Source organism: Macaca nemestrina, chromosome 13, assembly GCF_043159975.1.
Source record: "Macaca nemestrina isolate mMacNem1 chromosome 13, mMacNem.hap1, whole genome shotgun sequence".
NCBI classification, from domain to species: domain Eukaryota; kingdom Metazoa; phylum Chordata; class Mammalia; order Primates; family Cercopithecidae; genus Macaca; species Macaca nemestrina.
Window position 1 is genome coordinate 82,272,024 of NC_092137.1, and position 16,571 is coordinate 82,288,594.

The 16,571-nt window shown below is 35.4% G+C and overlaps 1 long non-coding RNA gene across 2 annotated transcripts in view; it reads left to right on the forward strand.

Annotated features, from left to right (window-relative positions):
- The window catches only part of LOC105465346 (uncharacterized), a 182,125-nt gene that overhangs the window by 53,146 nt on the left and 112,408 nt on the right, over positions 1 to 16,571 (forward strand). Inside the window, exons 4-5 of one of the 2 annotated variants that reach the window (XR_011611947.1) lie at positions 7,958 to 8,207; positions 8,717 to 8,944. This is a non-coding gene — a long non-coding RNA (uncharacterized lncRNA). The remainder of the gene's footprint in view (positions 1 to 7,957; positions 8,208 to 8,716; positions 8,945 to 16,571) is intronic. The other variant, XR_011611948.1, reaches the window with a different exon arrangement.

Below are 16,571 nucleotides of genomic sequence, written 5' to 3' on the forward strand. Positions count from 1 at the left end.
TGAACAGGAGGGGGAGCTAATGTGAACTTGGGAGGTAGGTGGGGACTGTTAGGGGCTGAGTAAAATAGCTCTCAAATACTTAAACATTATGCCATGTCCAAATATGAATCTGGACAACTTGAACCTAGCCAAAAAAAAAAAAAAAAAAAAAAAAAAAAAAAAGCCAAATAAAAAGTGCAAGCCAAAGATGGCCGTTGCAATCTAAGGGCAAGGGACAATACAGCTTTGAAAATGCCAAGTTGGGGCCGGGCGCGGTGGCTCAAGCCTGTAATCTTGGGGCCTTTGGGAGGCCGAGATGGGCGGATCACGAGGTCAGGAGATCGAGACCATGCTGGCTAACACGGTGAAACCCCGTTTCTACTAAAAAATACAAAAAAAAAAAAAAAAATTAGCCGGGCGAGGTGGCGGGCGCCTGTAGTCCCAGCTACTCGGGAGGCTGAGGCAGGAGAATGGCGTGAACCCGGGAGGCAGAGCTTGCAGTGAGCTGAGATCCGGCCACTGCACTCCAGCCTGGGTGACAGAACGAGACTCCTTCTCAAAAATAAAAAAGAAAGAAAATGCCAAGTTGATGGGAATATCAAGGTCCAATCCAAGAAAATTCCTTGAAAAGAAAGCACAAAAGAAAGCTCAATCCATAGCAAAGAACTAGAAAAGACAAGGCAAGAGAACAGCACATAGTCATTTAGCTTTATATAGACAAGCATCTCCACAGTGCTAGGTTACAGAATGGGAAGAAACAGACAGAAGATCCTACGTTTCTAAGAGACGCAGATAAAAAAAGAGCAGGTGATAAGATCTGGCTTCAGCGAGAGATGCGCAGGAGGGACGTCCAGGACACATTTTTTGACACGTTCAACACAGCTGCCTAGTAGAGTTTTCTAATCAAATACGATCACTATGTGGGCTAATTATCACTGTTGGTTCCTAGAGTGGAAGGGTACCCTGCAGGTGCTTGGGTGTTCATTAGACAGAAGCAGATGGATTCTAGGTCAAGGCAAGAATTTATATTCTCTTTGTGCTACTTTACACAGACCTTTTTTCTCACCATTTTTATTAACCTATTTTCTTTACATATGTGTTATTATAAAGTATGTTTTTCTCTGTGCAATGAGAGTAATTGTAGCTTCATCTGTTAATTTGTAGCTTTTACAATCAACCCTGTATAATCTCATATAGGAGGAAGCTTAAGCTTTGCCATTAAGTCTTCCTGTGGGTTTAACAGGTCTCAATTATAATTTTGGCTGACACTGATTCCCTTCCTTAGGCCCAGGGAAGTACAAACTAATCAAGTGTATTTGGCTACTAATCAAGTGGCTAAGAATCACTTGATTTTTAATTAGTCATAAAGTTACTGAAACAGATTTCATATTTTCCCCCTCAAGACTATGAAGTGTTACATTGTCATTTATTTTTTAAAGTGTTGTCTAAATTACTATATACTTAAAATGAATTACAGTCAGAAGTCCATAATACTTGAATTCTTTAGGACATATTTATCAACAAAACATCTTTGAGGAGGAATATTTTGGAATTCAATGTGCAAACTCTAGGCATTTAACAGGTTAGAAATGAATAATAAGAAAAGTGAAAACATGGATACAAGTAATTTGCAAAAAAAAAAAAATACAAATGGCTTTTGGCTTCTGTAGTGGCTGTGGCTTTGACTCTAAAACAGGGTCACTCGGCATAATTTTGTTGGTCTGTTGTCATGCTCTCTTCCTGAGTCAGTGAGTTCTGAGCTCCCTGTTTGGGGATAGGAGGACCTGAAAATGAGTTAATAAAAGGCTGACTCCAAATCACCTTCTTTGCATTTTATTAGTGTTAGTTATATTGCCAGGAGAAGGCTTAAGGAGCAGGAATCATTGTGGTTCTTATATTTATTAATGATGCTGTCTTTTCCCCTTCACCCAGAAACAATATTTTAAAGTCACATTGACACCTCCTTCTTCCACTTCTCTTCACATCCCGGCAAGTGTACTTTTTTGTTCTACATATACAATGTCTCTAATATGTGTATCTTTCTTCCCTCAACACTAATCAATGAAATAATAACAGTGCTGTTGTATTAATAGTAAGCAACTATTGAACACTTGGTAATTGCCAATCACTTTAATTCATATGAATCATCATAGCAACACTGCGAGGGAGGGTGATGGTATCTTCATCTTACCAGTAAAGGAAATAAAACTCAGAAAAGTTTCACAAATTGCTCCATATTACACAGCAAGAAAGTACGTTAGGATGTGAAATAAGACAAGTCTGAGTTTTTGAACTCTACTCCATACCATCTATTCCCAGGTCACACCTCCTAGGCTATATTTTCTTAAACACTGATCTCCTGACTAATCTTCCTGATAGGTGTGTCCAGTCATGGCAGTCCCCTTTCTCCAGGATCATTGCCAAGTACTAAGGGAGGTAAGGGAGTGATTTTGACTGTGGCCTATGGCAACTGACTATCTTGATTTGAAACTTTTTTTTAGTATGTCAAATCCTCTAAAGTCTCCTTTGTTCAATTTTAAGCTCTTTAAGAGTAAGACTGAGGCTTATTGATCCACGTATCTGTGATATGTGCCTGGTCCATGGACTTACCCACAGTACTCACCATATAGATATTTATAGGAAGACGCTTAACTGAACAGGTGAACATTATTTTAAAGATAATTTTGATTACATAATGAAAAGAGGCTAATGTTGCTGCTTTTTGAATACTGATAGAATTAGTGAGATGAGAAAATCAAACCTTTTGTTAAATGGTGTCAGAGAAGAATACAAACAAATATACAATAATGCAGTACAGTGATCACAAAGACAAAATGAGGTCCACCTCTAATTTTGTTGTGAAAGAATACAATCTGTTAGATAAATTGAGATCCTTTGTCTAATCAAGATCATCATTCCAGTGGAACATCCTCAGTTGAATATCCTGTATTCTAGCACTCTCTCATTCTATTCCATGTTCCTTTGCACTCACTTCATCTACTACATGACTTGTAGGATCCTCTAAATCATAAAATCTACTTTAGGTCTTCTAGAAGCTCCATCATCTATTTTTGGGTTCTGGCACTAGAAAAGGAATTGCGTTCTCTCAGTGCTTCAACCAAACTAGAAATTCTGCTCAAGAACCAAGGGTCATGGACATAGTCTTGCTTCACAGGTGTGTTACACTGGACTGCCACTCGACTGAGAAGCCTTACAATGTGCAGTTGGGACAAGGCATCCCTAGTATGCAGAATGTAGGAAAAAGTACTTCTTGAGGGGAATCTACTTTAAATTCAATGAGACATAATTGTCCTGGGAACCTTGCAAATATTGAAACAAGTTAATCTGCAAGGGTGAAATTTAAACACGTCTAGAGAGATAGTGGTCCTTTCATCTAGGGTACTAAAATTAGACCAGTTCAACCAGTATCACCCACTGCCTTTTACACTCTGAATGTTACTGGAAACCTTAGTTTTTCCATTTCTCCATCTGTAATATGGAATTAACAACAGTACTCATATGATAACATTATTTTGAAGATTTGTGAGCTATAAATTGTGATATCTCCAAACACATAAAAAGTTCTCAATGAAATAATAGTAAATATGCCATTATTAGAAAGTATTATCATATCATTATTCTAAGGTTGATTCTACATGGGGTGTAGCCAAGACCCTTCTAACGGGGTTTTGAAGGCTACAAAATGCCCTCTGCCCACTATACCTAGTGGGCAGTATAATGGATCGGTTAGTTTTAAGATTTATATTTAGAAGAAGGGAAAGATCTGGCCCACAGAGCTGACCTGGGATAAAGTGTCATAATGGAGGACATAATTGTTTATACAGAGAGAGCATCTAAAAATGTGTCAGGTAAAAGGTCTATTTTTAGACCTAGATTGACAATTAAACCATCAATATTGGCACATTAAAGGAATATGTAATCCCTTCCTAGAGAAAGATATCCAGAAAATGATTGCAACACAATGGCATAATTGTGCTAACATATGTAAATACAAGAACTGTAGAGAATGAGGTAACTAATATTTTCAGGGTTAGTGTGAATGCTTTACAGGAACGGTGACATTGTCTGTGTACACCAATGCCTGAGAGCCAGTTTGTCATGCAGATAAAAGAAATCAGCATGTGCAGAGACAACAGAAAGACCAAGCAAAGAGTCTCTAGAGATTTGAAATTAGTTTGGTGTTAATTTACAGTATATGACAGATGGGGTCCAAGGGCATCATTAGTAGTAGGAGAGACTAGAACAAAATGCTGGGATTTATTATTAGAGATAATAAAAAATATGCCATTATTAGAAAGTATTATTATTAGAAAGTATTATGGGAAGCAGTCTGTTCTGAATTCTGCCTTAGGAATATGATCAGGGGCTGATGTTATCAGAATTTAAAAGTTATTTCTGACAGCAAAGTCAAAGGAATGTGGGAGAAGGCAGCAAACACAGCCTGAAGGCCTACAGCAGGACCTCTCCAACTGTGGTCCCCAGACCAGCAGTATCAGCATAACCTGGAAACTCGACTGAGAAATGAGAAGTTCAAATTCTCATTTTTGTTTTTCATTCCAGAAAGCCTGAATCAGAAACTCTGCGGCCCAGTCATTGGTTTTTGAACAAACTCTCTGGAACATTGAGATCTTTGCTAGACGAATCCTTTCCCTTTATTCAAGTAATTATGTGCTTTTTCCTTCCAGCAGAGTCAGTGAAGATGGACAGGAGTAACAACATTGGAAATAGTGATGAATTTAAAGTGGGTCATAAGTGAATGATCAGGTGTGGGCAGTTGGTGAGAAGGAGATGCTAATAATGAATTTGTTTAGACAATCAAGTCTATAAAGCCTAAAAAGCAGATACGGAATAAAGGATAATGCAATGGGATGATTTGGAGGAGGAAAGCGGTTTTAGAAACCTGTAGAAGTAAAACATTATAATTAGAACGTGGAACATCTGTCAGGAGAAAGTACCTACAGTGGGGGTGCAGAGAGAAAAGAGAAAAACAACTTTATTTACATCCTGGATTTGATCTAATATTATCTACGATTCTCATGAGCTTCAATGGTTTCAGAATTGGTCCACATGAAAATAATTGATTTTCTTTATTTTTTTAATAGGGAAGGACCAGAGCTAGAGAGAAATTGGTAGAGACAACCTAGTCTTTGAAATGTTGATATGCAATAAATATAACACATTCTCTTCCATAAATCACTACTAAAAATGTCAGAATCCCATCTTCCATCAATTTACAGAAGCTCAGATATTTGTGAGCCCCACACAGTTCAGACTAAAGTTCTTTGTTTCTGCCTTTCAGGCCCCTGCCAATTCTCAGTTTGGCAGTGTTCTTTTCCCAAGTAATTTGAAGTAATTTTATATGTGAAGCTTCATGAGACACTTCCTTAAATTCTTTGCTTTATTCCAGATATATAGTGTCCACCGCACACTCTCAGGCACTAATCCTATAATTCTCAGTGAGTTTGACTGTCGTGATGTTCTTTCTCCTCCAACTTCACTTCAACTCCCTGTGAAATTCCTAGGCTCAGAACAGCAGGGTAGTGGTGAGCCTAGGAATTAGTAGTAGGAGAGACTAGAACAAAATGCTGGGATTTTTAGAAGAAAGGAAAGATCTGGCCCACAGAGTTGACTTGGGATGAAGTGTCATAATGGAGGACATAATTGTTTATACAGAGAGAGCATCTAAAATGCTGGCAAGAATAGGAGCAGGCAAGCAGAGTCATTAGGGTGAGCAACTAGGGGATACAGCGTGAATTCACAGTATCTGTAAAGGAAAACAACACTAATGAAGGAATGTGAAGTGTAGAGAAGAGAATAAAGGACACAGCATTGCTTCCACAAGCTGGAATACTAAAGATAGAAGTAGTTTTAAATGGTCAGCCACATGAATTATAATGAAAAGGTAATCCCTCACTTTCAGTGATCTCCCCTAAGCCACAGCAAGTCAAGAAACGTTCTTGTCTTCTTCACCATGCTACCTTAAATACCCACTGCCAACCTTGTCAAAACTCAGGCATTCCTTAAAAATTTGTTGTAATGTACAAATGAATGCAATTTCACTGATTCCCAGTTTCTTCTCCCTCTAGCCCTGGTGTTCTACCTGATATCTCCAAAATCACTGTGATATGTATATCACCTGCTGGATACTTCTAATAACCCACTACCCCACCTAGGTCTAAAAATCTTTCACTACATTTGAAAGCTATAATGAGAAAGATTTTTCATCCTAAAGTATAAGAGATTTATACTTCAAGTGATTCAAAAGCCAGCAGTAAAGTCCATAAGGGTTATTACATTTCTATAAAAATCCAGATAGTAAATATTTTATTTTGTAGTCCAATCTCTATTACAACTACATGGTTCTGTGACTGTAACACAAAAGCAGCCCTAGATAATATGTAAACAAAAGGGCATGGCTATACTTTAATAAAACTTTATTTCCAATAGTAGTGGGCCAGATTTAGGCCCGGGGTCTAAACTTTGCTAGCCTCCTGAGACATAAGTCTTCCCCTGTGTACCCGAGTTGTTCTGGTGTTACTGCAAGATATCTAAACAAAATATTGTTATCCATGGTCCAACCAAATATTGAAACAAGGAGAAATCTTTGAGCCTAATATAATGGTAGTAAAAACAAATTCTAAAGTCAGACTCCCTAGAATTATACTGAGTTTATCTATTTACTCTAAGTTCTTAGCCAATAGACATGTTTTCTTTAAGTTCCATTATCTTTTTCATAAAACGGGAAAATACTACATATCTGTAGTTTAGGGTTCTTGTGAAAATAATCCATGTGAAACGTAATGGTGAGTGGCACAGAGTAAGAACTCAAGGAAAAGAGTGCTGGCCAAAAACAAAAACAAAACAAAAACAACAACAACAAAAAAGGAAGCTCAAGATCAAGTGATTTGCTTAAGTTTTAACAGTTTTTGACAAATAATGTTCCATAAATGCATAATGCTTTGACATACTGAAATGGAGCCACCAATATTAGGCAAAGATGCCCTGCAGTTTGAGGTCACAGAAATGTGTTTGTCCTTCTTATGTGACATGTACCAGTGAAACTGAAAATCTATTCCAGAGATATTGGAGTGCTGATTGATGAGGATACCAATTTAATCACTTACAGCAATCTGCTAAGATACTGTGCTGTCTTTCTAGGTAATGATCAATTGTAGGCAGAATATTCTTTGACGTTTTTTAACATCTGCTTTCATACTGGTTAAGTATATATCTCTAGTGTTCAATCATTTTATGAAAAAAGTTCAGGGAACACGAGTAGGAATAAACAAAATTGCTGACTCACTATGCAGCATACAATCTGCATGCATTACTCTGCTTCCTGCATTACAACTAGTCAGAATTCATCATTTAGTTCATTTCCAACCTGACCTTCCAAGACATCTGCTAACAGATACCAAGTTCAAGTTGATTTTTGAATATATAATAACATTTTCCAGTGTGTGTATGGCCATGTAATAAACAAGTCAGAGCTGCCCATTTGTTGACACAAGTAGGTAATGCTACATACAACAAAATTGGTACAAGCCTAGAATTAGTGAGACAAGACTCACTGATAAATGGGAGAAGTAAGTTTATTCTCATAAGCACATGTTAAAACTTTTTAAAGCAGTGTTTTAGAATTATCAACTATTAAATTAGCGGTTTTGCCTTTAAAGATAACTGCAAAGCAGAAACAAACCCAGAAAGCAGATCACATGACTCTTAGTTTTCTCCCATTAAATTATGCTATCATATAAATCATGCAGATGTATATAATTATTAGGTATAATAATTTCAAGCTCTTTTTTACTCTCCATTTAATTATATTCTATAACAACCCATGTGAATTATTCAAGATTATTTTACATGTGCAAAATTGTTTAGTATCATGAAAATACCAGTGCGAATCTACAGATTGTTTACTCCCTTTATTTCACAATTGAATCGGTTTTCTCAGAACCTTATGCTCCTAAAGCTGAACTATTGAACTATTCACTCCTGAAGCCAGCGACACCACAAACCCACCAGAAGGAAGAAACTCTGAACACATCTGAACATCTAAGGAACAGACTCTCTGCACACCATCTTTAAGAACTGTAACACTCACCTCAAGGGTCCGGGGCTTCATTCTTGAAGTCAGCAAGACCAAGAACCCACCAATTCTGGACGCACTGTTACATTGTCACTCCAGGAAAGAGAAGGAGAAGGTAGGGTCCCTGAAGAAACGAGGTTACTGCTCCATTGACTTAGTTGGCGGCTTTTGATAGTTGGTAGTGTTTTTTTTGTTTTGTTTTGTTTTAAGTCAACGTGAAAGTGTAAGATAAGAAATACTAAATTTAAAATCTAATTAATGGGATTCATATCAGGCCATATTACGTCTTGGAGTTTACACCTACCAGGCAAGACAAAATCCTGGCGAAAACGTGGAGTATGTGAGAATCTGCCCCCTGCTAAATCAGAGATCCGATGAAGCGGAAAGAGACTGGCACGTAAGAGCAGACATGTCCTCCCTTTTTCTTGGGGTGATGGGAAGGAAGAGAGAGAGATTCAAGTGACTATGGGATGTCTGAAATCTTTGCAGACCAAGGTACCCAAGCCTTAAGAGAAACTGTACAAATTACTACTTCTAATAGGGTTGAGAAGCCTAGGTGCAGTGCTGTAAGTGTGAAATGTTTGTATAAACGAAACTGATGCCTTGTCCCTGGCTTTTCCTCAGCTACGTGTGGAATACTGTGCACCACAGGGTCCTGCATCTTTGATGAATTTGCTGAAAGAGGCTCATATTATGGTCCAGTAGGCCAGGATGTGGCTTAGCAATCATGAGACATTCCTTGGACTAAATAATCCAGTGGATTACACCAAATTACTCAATATGCAATAGAGAACAGTGAAAATCAAGAAAAACTGAATCCTTATAAAAGCTTGTTTTCTCCAAAACTGCAAGGTATGCTAAGTTCTTATATATTCATGTGTTCAGATACCATGAAGGGGACTAAAAGGAGGTAACAGAACTCAGAGATTACTAATTTCTCTAAATACACTGAATCATCCATTCAAGCCTATTTACCATAATTGTGTGAGAGAGAAAACTTTCAATAGGCTGAATATGTAAACTTAAAAGAGATTAGATAAACTACAAGAGAATAGGATACTTTTGACTGGGGAAATTAACACTCTCATCTACTCGATGGGATAAAGATTCACAAGGAAGGTAAGATCAGCTATAGAGATTAGTAGGGGAAAATGATAAGTTCAAGTAACGCAAAGGAGGTACATGAGTTAGATATAACTCTTTTGAAAGGCTCTGGAGACTCCATAATGCATAACTGGATCCACAAACTAAACTAGTTTAATTTAGGAAAGGATAAAAGGGATGAAAAATCACAAGATAATTCTATGAAATAAATTGTCTGTATCTAGGTAATAAGATTTACCATTTCTATTTTAAAAACGAGGGAACTAAATCTCAAAGAGGTTTAAACAGTGTTATTAGGACCACTTATCTAAGACTATGGGAGGCCCGAGAGGATTGCAGAACATCTGATAGTATAAATCTCAAGAATCTCTCTGTAGTCTAAATTTTTTGGGGGAAAATAAAGTGCCCACATCAACAAAACTAATCATATGTATGTATGTTGTACCTACATATTAAAATCAGTTGGGTTTTAGATGATTCAGTCTATCTCAATTAATTTAAGGGACAATATTAATATTTACCAAATTAAAATATTGTGCCAATTTCTGGAAAATTACTCATATGAAAAATGTGATGTTTAATGCTGAAGAAAATGATGGAAAAAATAATAGAACTCATTAATCAGCCTTCAGATGTAGCTATATACAACCTATAAGCTAGCATGCTATTCATGGACCTCAGAAGTTTAGTGATGCTTTCTTTATTAGGAAATTCTGGGTATACCTAAAGAGGTCCACAAGCTTCTCTGAAAACTTCCTAGAAGAACTTGAAAATAGAAAATACGATAATGTAATGATGAATACATCTTTGTTTCTTTCACCATAAACAAAATTTGGAGAGGAGAATAAACTTACTTCAGAACAGTAAAAGTTAATGTATTAAACAGGAGGAATTTCACTTTAATTTACGAATTGTTTCCAGAATCGAAAGAGTACAATCTTTATTAAGTTCTGTATCTCTTCAACCTTACATTTAATTTTCAATAACAGGAAATACCAATTTGTCTTAATTAAATATTCTTTTCTCTTTTTTTGTTTGGATGGGGGGAGGCATCTCAAGCCTAGTTATTTGGAATATCTGTATGTTTATTAATGAGTTCTGTTCTTGACCTCTGTAGTCATACAAAATTATTTATAGAATTCCTAATGCAAGCTCAAATACACAGGAAACAAATATTTTTCATCTACTTTTATATCTTTTATTGAATATTTTTGACTGCTTTTTATTATTGTACTACCATCTTTGAATCAAGATTCTATCAGGCTATTACACTGTCAGTTGGCATGTATAATATATAAGATGTTGCTCACAGGTAAAGGCAAAATCTTCGGAAAACATATAACTGACTACTATGGAGAGAGAAACTTAATCTTATGAAGAGTGTCCACATATATTAATAGGATTTTAATAATCTCATAATTGTATCTTTCCATAAAGGCAAAAAAATAACCAGCCAATTCCACAGACACAAAAAGAAAAAGGCCAATATCTGGTTTAATTTTATATTTATAAAGTAATCAAGTTAGTTATAATTATAAAATGCTGAAGTCTATCAGTGCTTTAACTTCTCAGGATGTAAAAAGTGGATTATTATCAATTGAGATATTTTAGAAATTCAGCTTAAAGAGTTAATATCTATATGTCAGAATAATGTACAGATTAGATGCACTGGGTTCTCTAGCTTACACCAAAAAAAAGGTGTATTTAAGAGATACGAAATAGAAACCCAGTTATGTGCTTAATTATGCAGGACAGAAGGAGAATTATATTCTCCATGGGCAGAAGAGTTCATCTCTCCTTCAGGACTTTAAGGCAAGGACTTATTGCCTTCAAATTGAAACTGGAATCAGAAAACTCAAGTGAAAAAAAAAAGCAATGGTGAACTAGAAAAACATGCCAGGTCTGGAAGCACACATTTTCATGGGCCTAATATTTGTCTCCCATCTAGCGGTGTGAAGTTAAATAATTTTATTAAACTCTCTGGCCCTCAGATTCACCACAGATAAAGCCCTAGTTGTATAAAATACATGATTCACGTAACAGAGGGAAACAAATTAAATACCTCTTTAAAGTGTTTTATAGTTTTCAATTACTTTTATATAAATTGTTTTATTATATAATTAATATGGATACATAAATCAATTTTCAAAAAAGTTCATAATTCCAAATTTCTTAACAAATTGGAATAGCAACAAAAGCTTTTAACCCACCATCTACCCAATCAGAAGTAGATTTTTCTGTTTTTTCAGAGGTAAACTTTTTCTGTTTAGCAGTTGTTACACCTACACACTAAAATTTTAAGTAAGTCTACTAGAGCAGAAATATTATGGTTTTTTTGCTCACTGTTCTCAGCACAGATTGACCTATAAAATACTATTATTGAGTGAAATTTATCGTTCAGTATTCCCTAGATTATTCTGCAGTAAGTAAAACATCCAAGTCTTATTCAATGTGTACAAAAAAAGTGTTAAAGTTTTGTTCACATTACTTGTCTGTGGTGGGTCAACAATGAGTACACCTAACGGTAGTGTGGTGGGTGGAATTGCATTCCACCAAACTTATATTTATATATTAATATATATTTATATATTAATATATATTTATATATTAATATATATTTATTTTATATATTGATATATAAATATATAAATATAAATATATAAATATAAATTTATATATTTGTATTTAATACCTCAAACTGGGACTGTAATTGGAGATAGGGCCTTTAGAGAAGTAATTTAGGTAAAATGAGGTCACATAGCTTGGCCTTAATCCAATATGCCTGTAGTCCTTATAAAAAGAAGAGATTAGGACACAGATGCAAAAAGAAGATCACGTGGAGAAGACAGCCATGTACAAGCCAAGCAGAGAAGTGTTAGATATAACAACTTTGCCAACACCTTGATGTGAGACTTTTAGTCTCCAAAACTGTGAGAAAAAAAATATGTTTTTGTTGTTTAAGCTGCCCAGTCTTTGGTAATTATTATGGCAAACCTACAAACTAATATGAGTAGTCACTCAGAAACATGGGCTGCATGAGGTTTCACCTGGCAAGGCAAAGAACAAAATTATGGAGGATTGCACTCTGATTCACAGATCTTCTGTTCACAAGTGGTATAAATCATTGCCTCATACATTAAATTGTGCAAAACAAATCTTACACCCCTAGTCAACTTCAAAAAGGGCTTTCCTAGCATGTCTCCAAGAGAAAAAACAGGGTATTCACGCATACTTACGGGCTTAAATTGAGGAGGGTTTTAATTTGGAGTAAATCCAATGGGGGCTGGATTAAGCTATCCCCTTCTCCTTTTTATGTGAATTATATTCTTTGAAAAGCTGCTTTAATTTATCCACCTGTCCCCAAATCTTAGCTTTGTTTTACAGCTGTGGTTTGATATGCAATGTTCTCTCTCCCTGGATAGTCTCCTTATGCTTTCTGCAAAATATTCCAAATTAATAACCAAATTAATCTTCTTTTCTACCATAAGTCTTTACAAATACAAAACAAAGTCAAATCAGCATGCCTGTTCACTGTTGTGAATCCCCATAGGATTTGGCTCCACCGTTGATTTGGCACTTGAAGCACACTGCCATGAATTACATAAAGTACCATGGAGTCAAGAATACTATAAGAAACATCTGGATGATACACTGCCCTTCAAAGCACACACAGTATATACTATATGACTTTTTAGCAATTCATAATATTGCAAACCCTTAATCAAGAATAAGTGTCATGTAGTTCTCTAGCTTTCAGATCATTATTACTGTACAGAGAAAGTATTCTTGTTACTGTACATAGAAAGTATTCTGATTTCTATACATAGAAAGTACAAAGGAAATATTTGGTTGACCTCTGACTTTAAAAAGACTATGATTTTATTCCTCATCTGTATAGTGGTGAGTACCCCCACCTGTCCACTATCATTTTATATTGATATGAAATGATACACTTATATTACAAGGGATATTAGTATGTTTGTAAAATAATTTGGCAGTATATTTCAAGGGTCTTAAATATTATCCTCCGGCTAGGTAATTTCATTTCAATGTATGTATTCTAAGAAAATAATCCTAAATTCTACAAAATAAAATGCAAAATATGCTTTTAACAGCATCATTATACTAACGAATTGTAAACAATATAAATGCCAAACTGAAGGGGATTAAACAATGTCATATACACTTAAAAACCATCAAAAAGAAGTTAGAAATTTTATATAATGCTATAAAACAAGTTTAAGTGAAAGTTTGTGTTTCAAAAGAAAGCATATAAAGGAGTTACATCACTTCAATCATATAAAAATATCAAACTGTATAAAATAATATGGAAAGTAAATATATGTTGTCACTTATCAGGTTATGGAACTATGGATATTGATTGTTTTAAATTTTTTTTATAATTATAAAATCTATATCATGTTGATAAAGGGAATGATGTTTCATGATGCATACATTTTAAGATGAGCATTTTTTATTACTTAGCTTCCTTGAAATTTGTCTGTATCTTATAATTAATGGTTTTACATAGTTTAGTTACCAGTATATTTTCTTTGGAATTTGTATACTGAATTATGATGTATCTCACGGTAGGTAGCACCTTACACTAAATAAAATAATGATTTTAAAGGAAACATAAAAGAGTATTAAAACAGTGACATATCTTCGATGGCTATGGATAGCTGTGCTTCACAGCATTTCCCATCTTCTCCAACCACCTCATTTAGTACATCAACCACAATTCCTGTTCACGGTTATATTTACCTGTTCATGTTTGAATCCCATCAGAAAACATGTGGCACATTTAAAAGAAGAATCTGAGGACATGTGAATTTTGAGAATATTTATAAAGGTTTGGAATAGGACGAGGAAAGAAGAAATGACTTATACAACAGGAATACTCATAGCTAAAATTACTTATTAATCCTAAGCTGCTCAGAGGGGTCAGAGAAGTTCACAAATATGTGGGAATTAACATACTACTAAATAGTGAATCAAATAAGAAATCACAAGGGAAATCAGAAATTTTTGAGATACAAAAATGAAGATACAGCATACCAAAACTTACGGGATGTAGCCAGAGCAATGGTTAGAGGGAAATTAATAGCTGTAAGTGTATGATCTCTAATCAACAACCTAACTTGCCATGTAAAGAAACCAGAAAAAGAACATTATAAACAGAAAGTCACCAGAAAGAAAGAAATAATACATATTAGATTGAAAAGTAATGGCAAAGGAAATAAATAGCTGATGAAAAACCGAGTACATCAGCAAAATCAAGTGGTTTTTTTTTTTTTTTAATCAACAAAATAGACAAAATTTTAGCTAGACTGGCCAAGAAAAGTAGAGAAGACCAAATTATTACAATAGAGAATGAAAGGGAGCCGGGTAGGGTGGCTCACACCTGTAATCCCAGCACTTTGGGAGGCCTAAGCAAGCAGATCACAAGGTCAAGAGTTGAGACCAGCCTGACTAACATGGTGAAACCCTGTCTCTGCTAAAAATACATAAATTAGCCATGCATAGTGGTGTGCACCTGTAATCCCAGCTACTCAAAAGGCTGAGGCAGGGGAATCACTTGAACCCGGGAGGTGGAGGTTGCAGTGAGCCGAGATCGCACCACTGCACTCCAGCCTGGGTGATAGAGCGAGACTCTGTCTCGAAAAAAAAAAGATGTTGTTACCAACCTTACAGAAGTAAAAAGGTATTATAAAGGAATACGGTTATTATTATTATTATTATTATTATTATTTTTTTTTTTTGAGACACAGTCTCGCTCTGTCTCCCAGGCTGGAGTACAGTGGCGTCATCTCAGTTTACTGCAAGCTCCGCCTCCCGGGTTCATGCAATTCTCCTGCCTCAGCCTCCTGAGTAGCTGGACTATAGGAGTCCGCCACCATGCCCGGCTAATTTTTTGTATTTAAAGTAGAGACGGGGTTTCACCATGTTAGCCAGGATGGTCTCCATCTCCTGACCTTGTGATCCACCCGCCTCGGCCTCCCAAAGTGCTGGGATTACAAGCGCGAGTCACCGTGCCCGGCCCCGGAATATGGTTGATTTTTGAGCAACACAGGTTTGAACTGTATGGGTTCACTTACATGTAAATTTTTTTTCAACCAAACATGGATTGAAAACACAGTATTCTCAGGATGTTAAACCTGAATATATACAAAGAGTAAACTTTCTGTATACACAGGTTCCCCAGGGCCTACTTCAGGCCTTGAATATATGTGAAGTTTGGTATATGGGGGTAGGGAGAGTTGTGTGTCCTGGAAACAATTCTCAGTGTTTATTAAAGGATGGCTGTACTATAAATAATTATAAGCAAGTTATCTAAAAAAATTAAATAACTGGATTGAATGAAAAAACTTCTGGAAAGACTACTGAAACTCAAGAAGAAATAGAAAATATGAATGTGTGTAAAAATTAAAGTGATTGAAGTAAAAATCAAGAAAATTCGCTTACAGAAAAAAAATCCAAGACTAGATGGTTTCTCTGGTGAATTCTACTAAATATCCATCAAATAATTGGCACCAATCCTTCACAAACTTTTCCAAAAATGAAAGAGAAGTTTATACTTCTAAAATCATTCTCTGTGGCCAGTATTATCCAATAACCTATACCAGGCAAAGAAACCAAGAAAACTACAGACCAATATTCTTTATGAATACAGACACAAAAATCTTTAACAAAGTACCAGCAAATAGAATCCAGCAATTTATAAAAATGATTACACACAATAACCAAGTGGATATATTTCAGAAATTCAGGCTAAGTTCAACATACAAAAATCAATGTAAAATACCATGTTAATAAAATAAAAGTAAAAAACACATAATTATATCAATAGATACTTTAAAATATTTGGTAAAATCAACAGTTTTTCATAACAAAACACTCAACATGCCAGAAATAGAAGCAAACTTTCTCAGCCTCATGAGGGGCATATTTAATGGTGAAAGACTGAACTTGCCCCCTAAGATCAGAAACGGGACAAGATGTCCACTCTTACCATTTTTGTTTGACATTGGGTTTCTAGTCAAAGTAATAAAGCAAGCAAGAAAATGAAACAAAAGACATCCAGATTGAAAAGAAGTGAAAATATCTCTATTTGCAAAGGGCATGAAATACACACGGAAAATTGTATGAAATACACATACAACTATCAGACCAAATAAATTCAGCAAGGTTGCTAGATACAAGATCAATATAAACAAATAAAATTTTTCTGTATATAGCAATGAACCATCAAAAAGTGAAATTAAAAATAGTTTTATGTTCAACATAAAAAATAATACTTAGGTAGAACTTTAACCCAAAAAGTGCAAAATGTGTTCACTGAAAACCACAAAACACTATTGAAGGAAATTTGAGA